Raw genomic sequence first — 7,816 nt, 5'->3', positions numbered from 1 at the left:
TGATATCACTTATATGTGGAATCTAAAATACAGTACAAATGAACTTATTTACAAAAAAGAAACAGACTCACAGACAGAAAACAAACTTATGGGTACCAAGGGGAAGAGGATGGAAGGAGTAAATTGGGATTATCAGTTTAACAGATGCCCACTATCATACGTAAAACAAAAGACTAGATATAGTGTAGAGCAGAAGGGACTATATCCAATATCTTGTAATAAACTTTAATGACAAAGGATTTTCAAATGAGTAAGAATATATACATATTTATCCATATCACCAAGTCACTTTGCTATACACATGAAACTAATACCATACTGTAAATCAACTGAACTTCAACAAAATATAAAAGATGAGATTGGAACAGTGAGTACCTCATCATCCCTCACAAAAGAAATCTGTGAATTTCTGGCCAAGTGCTCTAAGTCCATTCTCTTTGCATACACCAAAAGAGCTTAGGACAAAAGTCATCACAAAACATGACAAGAGAGAATGTAGTAATTCCACATGCCTAAGCCAGGATTCAAACTCTAGAAAGCTTGGCAACGATGCTAACAAAGCTGTCTTGAAAGGTACAGCATGGCTAATGGAATTGAAGGCACCGTGATTGCTATACGTTTGTTGAGGAAAATCCCTATAATCAAAAAATTAACCATTTTAATGCCAAAGAATGTTCAAACTACTGCACAACTGCCCTCATTTCATACACTAGCAAAGTAATACTAAAAATTCTCCAAGGCAGGCTTCAATAGTACATGAACCGTGAACTTCCAGATGTTCAAAATGGATTTAGAAAAGGTAAAGCAACCAGAGATCAAATTGCCAACATCTGTTGGATCATCAAAAAAGCAAGAGAATTTCAGAAAAAAAAACATCTATTTCTGCTTTATTGACTATGCCAAAGCCTTTGACTGTGTGGATCATGACAAACTGTGGAAAATTCCTCAAGAGATGGGAATACCAGATCATGTTACCTGCCTCCTGAAAAATCTGTATGCAGGTCAAGAAGCAACAGTTAGAACCAGACATGGAACAACAGACTGGTTCCAAATTGGGAAAGGAGTATGTCAAGGCTGTATATTGTTACCCTGCTTATTTAACTTACATGCAGAGTACATCATACAAAATGTGGGGCTGGTTGAAGCACAAGCTGGAATCAAGATTTCCGGGAGAAATATCAATAACCTCAGATAGGCAGATGACACCACCCTTATGGCAGAAAGTGAAGAAGAACTAAAGAGTCTTGTGATGAAAGTGAAAGAGGAGCGTGAAAAAGCTGGCTTAAAATTCAACGTTTGAAAAACTAAGATTATGGCATCTTGTCCTATCATTTCATGGCAAATAGATCGGGAAACAATGGAAACAGTGACAGACTATTTTGGGGGCTCCAAAATCACTGCAGATGGTGACTGCAGCCACAAAATTAAAAGATGTTTGGTCCGTGGAGGAAAAGCTATAACAAACGTAGATGGCATATTAAAAACCAGAGACATTTCTTTGCCAACAAAGGTCTGTCTAGTCAAAACTATGGTTTTTCCAGTAGTTATGCATGGATTGAGAGCTGGACCTTAAAGAAAGCTGAGTGCCGAAGAAGTGATGCTTTTGAATTGGTGTTGAAGACTCTTGAGAGGCCCTTGGACTGCAAGGAGATCCAACCAGTCCATCCTAAAATAAATCAGTCCTGAGTGTTCATTGGAAGGACTGATGCTGAAGCTGAAACTCCAATAATTTGGCCCCCTGATGCAAAGAACAGACTCACTGTAAGAGACCCTGATGCTGGGAAAGATTGAAGGCAGGAGGAGAAGGGGACAGCAGAGAATGAGATGGATGGATGGCAATACTGACTTGATGGACATGAGTTTGAGTAGACTCCCAGTTGGTAATGGACTGGGAGGCCTGGCATGCTGCAGTCCATGGGTTTGCAGAGTCAGACACAACTGAGTGACTGAACTGAATGTTTTAAGGAGTGTGTAAATACCAATGCTCTGCTGAAGTTTATTTTATACACTCTCAATTATTAAAATAAAACATCAATTATTAAAATAATAAAATATGGATATGGATTATGACTAATGAAACAAAAAACACCACTACCTAGAAGTCTTTTTCACACAGAGAACAGAAGAAGGTTGCTTCTTGGTTTGTTTTGCTAGGCATCTTTTACATGCAAGAATATGGTGTCATTTGCAACTTTTTAAAACTCATAGTCTGCTTTAAAATGCACGTTTAAGTCTGAATGTTGTGATATTCTGAGCTTCCTGGGTAAATGTATTTGGGGACCATAACACACATAGCTCCTTTCTCTCCGTGCCTTGTGTGATTGGCTTTGTAATTCCATCTGTTTTTCTCCCATCTTCTAGACCTATTTTTCTCTTCCCTCACTTCTTTCCCTCCTTTCTACCTATTGAAAAAAGAGTGTCTGCTTCTGAAAATGTCCATATCTATTTATAGCACTGATTAGAGTGTACTAAAATTTGAATAAGCAAGAGATATTACACATACCACCGATGCCACTCTACCTCAATTTCCTCCTACTAAAATGGGAAGGAAGAGTTGAATATTCCTGAAGTTCTCTGTAGCTTAAATACCCTGAAAGTTTAGTAGTTTTCTTTCTTTTTTTAAGTACTAATGTTTTAATATTGGGACTGAAATTGAAAGTGATGGTATTTGATAAATTTTTTCAGCAAATGGATATATAGAAATATTTTCAATGGCAAGCCATTTAAAGGAAAATAAATGAGTTCATAGATAATTTGGGATATGTTGAGCCAGTGGCGGGGGCGGGGGGTGGAATCCAACTAGATGATTTATCTGTATGTTAATGTCCAGTTAATTGTATGCTTTTATTCTGACTTTCAAATTCTCTAGATTTCATTTTTGGCTGTGTTGGGTCTTTGTCGCTGTGTTAGGCTTTCTCCAGTTGCAGTGAGTGGGGGTTACTGTCTTATTGCAGGGCACGGGCTCTAGAGTATGGGCTCAGGAGCTGTGGCACGTGGGCTTAGTTGCCCCATGGCATGTGGAATCTTCCTGGCCCAGGGACTGAACCGTGTCCCCTGCATTGGCACGTGGACCTTTAACCACTGTACCACCAAGGAAGTCCCAAATTGATCCAGACTTAATGGAATATTTTTATAAAAAGTATATTTTTGGTTAAGAAGTGGGACATATTTTATCAACATTATTTCACTATACAAATAATTTTGTTGGACTTCCTAATACACTGATTATCTGAGTTAGCATTGTCTTAATTGCTTCAGAGACTTTTTTTTTCATTTAGTTATTATAATGACCCAGTGAGACACAGAGACTTTTTCATACACTGAAGTTTTAAATTCATCCTAAAGTTTATCTCATTTCATAGCTATAAAGGAGTGATATTTTGGTAACTCTGGTTTATGAATGATGCATTGAAAATTCATCTTACTCTCATAAAAACAACCCAGGTATATGCACTGTGAATAATGAAGTGAATGCCTTCTGCAGTTAAAGAGAGAAAATATGCCCCAACATAATTATGAAACATAATAATCTAGCAACTATAGAATAGCCCATACCCAAAGACACAAACTCAGGCTGAAAAAAATTATGACTATCTTTATCTATATCCACACACTATGTAATTGACCCAATGAATAAATATTTCAACTTGTTTTTGTGCACAGGTAAAAATAGAAGTTCAAACTATGGAAATTAAAACCCTGGTTTCCACCAGAGTAAATTATTCTTCTATGTAACACTACATTTCATGAATTTTTTTCCTTTGCAATGCTGGCATTGATTCATACTTCTGTTAGGCATATGTATAATGTAATGTAGTTTAAAAAACATTAGTGTCAGAGTGGTTGCTTCTGTGCCTGGAGCAATATGACAATCACATGGCCAAATAAGCTAAACAAATGAAAATGTAAAATCCTGAATATGAGCATAAGTGATTTTAGAAGAGATTTTAATGTATCATAGTGAAGTACACAAGATTGCAATATAATAAGTTTTTAGCACATAAAGAATGATTATAATAATTAAAATAAAGCCCTTCCTATGCATTCTATATAATACATGACATTATAATTGAAAACAAAAAAGCCTCTTCAAGGTCACAGCTAGCCTGTAATAAATTTTGTTAAGTTTGTTGATGTATTTACCATTGTTCTGATTGCCAAGCAAGCAAAAACTTCATTAAAGAAAAGGCAATTAATTTTAAAAAGCTTTAAATTGCAACTAATGAAGCTACAGGATTCATTACCAGTGAAGGTCACAGAGCTAAATAGAGTCCTGAATTTATTTTATCTCCAGTTGTATGACTGACTGGCAGAGTTGACCATTACAAAGTCTATCTATCACACAGCAACCAATCAAGCTGCCACCCAGCAACAGGACCACAGCCAGGCAGGCTAATCAGAACAGCATCAGAGTGGATTCTATGGACCATGTACATCATGAAAAGTGAAAGTTGCTCAGTCATGTCAGACTCTTTGCTGCCTCATGGGCTATACAGTCCATGGAATTCTCCAGGCTAGAATACTGGAGTGGGTAGCCGGTTCCCTTTTCCAGGGGATCTTCCCAATTCAGAGATTCAATCCATGTCTCCTGCATTACAGGTGGATTCTTTACCAGCTGACCACCAGGGAAGCCCAAGAATACTGGAGTGGGGAGCCTATCCCTTCTCCAGCAGATCTTCCTGACCCAGGAATTGAACCTGGGTCTCCTACATTGCAGAGGGGATTCTTTACTAGCTGAGCTACCAGGGAATCCCCATGTACATCATATTAAGTTCCAATTTCTTTTTCAAATGATTTAACTCTAATTTTATAAAAATTGTTTACTTACATATTGAAAGTGCCCAATGCTTCTTAATGAGAAATTCACATCTTCTATCTTAGTTAACACCTTTATGCTCTTTTAAAAATCCACTGGGAATAAAATATTTTACTTAATGAATCAACAAAGTACCAAAAGCAACTTATGATTATGGTATTGACAGAATGTGCCATATAGAAATCAATGAAAAGTTGAAAAGTACCATGTAAACTATCTTCTGATGGCTGCGTTGGTATTGAAAACTATTTCCTAAACATATTTTGATAGTCATTTGTTTGTTCCTTTATTAATATCTGTGTTCATTTACTTATCCTCCCACTCATTTTTGAACAGTTAAATAGCTATATAACAGTAAATATTATATAAGGTGGTAGGAATAAGAAAATAAATATAAAATGGGCCCTCCCTAAAGATAGTTAGACTCCACTGAAGAGAGTAAAGTTCACACTCCAAGTAAAATAAGTGTCATTAGCGCTGCTATCAAAGACGACTTCCAGAGAACAATGAACACTTGATCAATGTAACTCATCTTAATAAAAATGTATTTTTTAAAAATCTACTATTCCAGAGGCATCAGCAGCTTTTAAAGCTCCACAGGTGATTCCAAGCGCAGCCAGGAGAGGGATCAGGCTGGTTGACATTTGTGGAGAAGCTGAGCTGTGGCATGAGACTCCCTCAGAGAAGGCAGGGATAAATTGTCACCGTCTTGGCAGAACCCCAGGAAAAACAATGAAGAGGAGCCACCTGCACTAGGGTATCTCGGGCAATGTGGGGACAAAACCTGACTCTCTTACCTTCATGCCGGTCCTGGCCTCCCTGTTTGCGTTCTCTTAGGAGCAGATGCTTTCTTTCAGGATTTGATTTCACTGCCACTTGCTCCCAAAATCTGGTTGGGAGGAGAGTGGGGAGCTGAGACACATGTATTCAGCAGGCTTTTCAGTCACTCTGAGTTCATTCATTCAACAAATACACACGGCGGCTCTTGGAGGGCACAGGGAGTTGTGTCTGTTTTGTGTTTCCTGCAAGGAGTGAAATAAAGTGTTGCCAATATCGACGGCAGCTTCCTGAAGGCATCTGCCTTCTCTACTCCAGATGTAAGCTGCAAATGGAACTTGACGACTGTCATTTCTATATGGACCCTTATGTTTATATGACCTCGCTGTGTCTGGCTTCCTAAACTTTGGTGATGTACCTCCTTGTGACCCTGCCATCTGGCTGTGGCTGCCCTTGACCTCAACCACAAGTTTGTGAGGCTCCCATCATTGGCATCTGGGTCCAGCGTCGTGCATCTTCCCTGTTGTTTGGACTGTACAGTATTAGGGCAGCACAAGGAACTGATCCATCTCTCTTCTAAACCCAGTCCGTGGGTGTCTCATTGGATCCTCAGAGTAATCCTGCAAGCCTGGCCCTGAAGGGTGGAGTCAAAGTCATCAGGAAACAGAGTTCTAAGCCAGCAGTATTATGCTTACCTGTATCAGATGTCTTAGGGAACAAATTTAGTATATTAAGATTACCAGGATCTGTTGTTTTCCGGAATGGAAATTGGCCTGTTCCAGGAGAGCGAATCCCAAACATGGCTGCATTGTCCATGGGCTTCTCTGTGAAAGAAGAGCTTTCTTAGCCGGGCCTTGCAGTAGGTAACCTACTCCACCATCCCCAGGCTGTGATGGTGATGGTGAAAGGAGTGGACAAGCTTGCTCTCCCCCCAGGCAGTGTCATTTCATATCCTTTGGAGAATGCAGTTCCTTTTAGTCTTGACAGCGTGGCAAATTCCGTTCACTCCTTATTTTTGAAGACACTCCAGCGGTTTTGCAGTTGGCTCCCAGTGAGGAAAGAGTGTACATGGTGGGAAGCAAACTCGGTTTTTAAAGATCTCTCAGTAATGCTCAGACAACTCCACGATCGACTGTTTCAAGAAACCTCTGCTCTCACTTCACTTCCCCTCAATTCTCTGAGTAGGACAATGAAGTTGATCTCCTTTTTCTTTCTGAACTGCAAGTGTTGCATGATATTTCAAGTTTGTTGTCCCAACATAAGCATCTAGCCAAGGATCATTCTCCTGATTTATACTCACTGGAGCTACCAGGTCTGGATGAAATTGGGAAAAATTATGGGAAAGACTCTGAACAATTTAGAGATGCCTCTAAGATCCTCGTTGATGCTCTGCAAAAGTGTGCAGATGGCATGTACAGTCTCTATGGTGGGAATGCAGTGGTAGAGTTAGGGATTGTCAGATCATTTGACACATCCTTTATGAGGAAGCCAAAGACTATCCTTAAGACAAAACAAGTGAAGGACCCCTCAACTCCTTATAACCTTGCCTATAAATATAATTTTGAATATCCAGTGGTTTTGAACCTGGTGCTTTGGACAATGATCAGCTTGGCCTTGACTCTGATTGTTACCTGTTACAATATTTGGAACATGGATCCTGGAAATGATAGCATCATTTATAGGATGACAAACCAGAAAATTTGAATGGATTGAACTTTCCTTATGCCAAACTTGGAAAGAAATAGGGTTTTGAATTGGCTGTTTCATTAAAATAAATCTTTTAGTGTAGTTTAAACTAGATAATACACTTTAAATTTATAAAAAATCAAATTTTGTTATCTTTTGTGTGTGCCTGTGATGTTCTTTTAGAGTGAATTATATAGTATTGATGTGAGGTGACTTTTGTGATATAGATTCCATAATATACTCAAATATGATGATATAAACATTTAATATAATTTCATTCCATTTACTATTTGGAAATATGCACTGTAATAAGTAACATTTAGAATAGTTTGTGTTATTTATGTTGGGAAAATGTGCTGAATTTGAAATGTTTGACTTCCTTACACAGGACAGGTTAAAAGTGATATTTGGGCTGTTATATACTATGAACCATTTCTAAATGTCTTAATGTAAATATTTCTGAAACAGGAAAAGGTTTTTAACTTCAAGCAGCTATTAACTATGAATGTGCTTACACAGTCACTCAGATTTGGAATT

At 38.3% G+C, this 7,816-nt stretch overlaps 1 pseudogene; it reads left to right on the top strand.

Moving 5' to 3' along the window:
* Positions 1–580: 580 nt before the first annotated feature.
* Positions 581–7,306, top strand: LOC122676748 (annotated as a pseudogene).
* The last annotated feature ends 510 nt before the right edge of the window (positions 7,307–7,816 follow it).

Source organism: Cervus elaphus, chromosome 20 (genome assembly GCF_910594005.1).
Source record: "Cervus elaphus chromosome 20, mCerEla1.1, whole genome shotgun sequence".
In the NCBI taxonomy this organism is placed as follows: Eukaryota; Metazoa; Chordata; class Mammalia; order Artiodactyla; family Cervidae; genus Cervus; species Cervus elaphus.
This window is presented reverse-complemented; position numbering and strand designations above follow the sequence as displayed.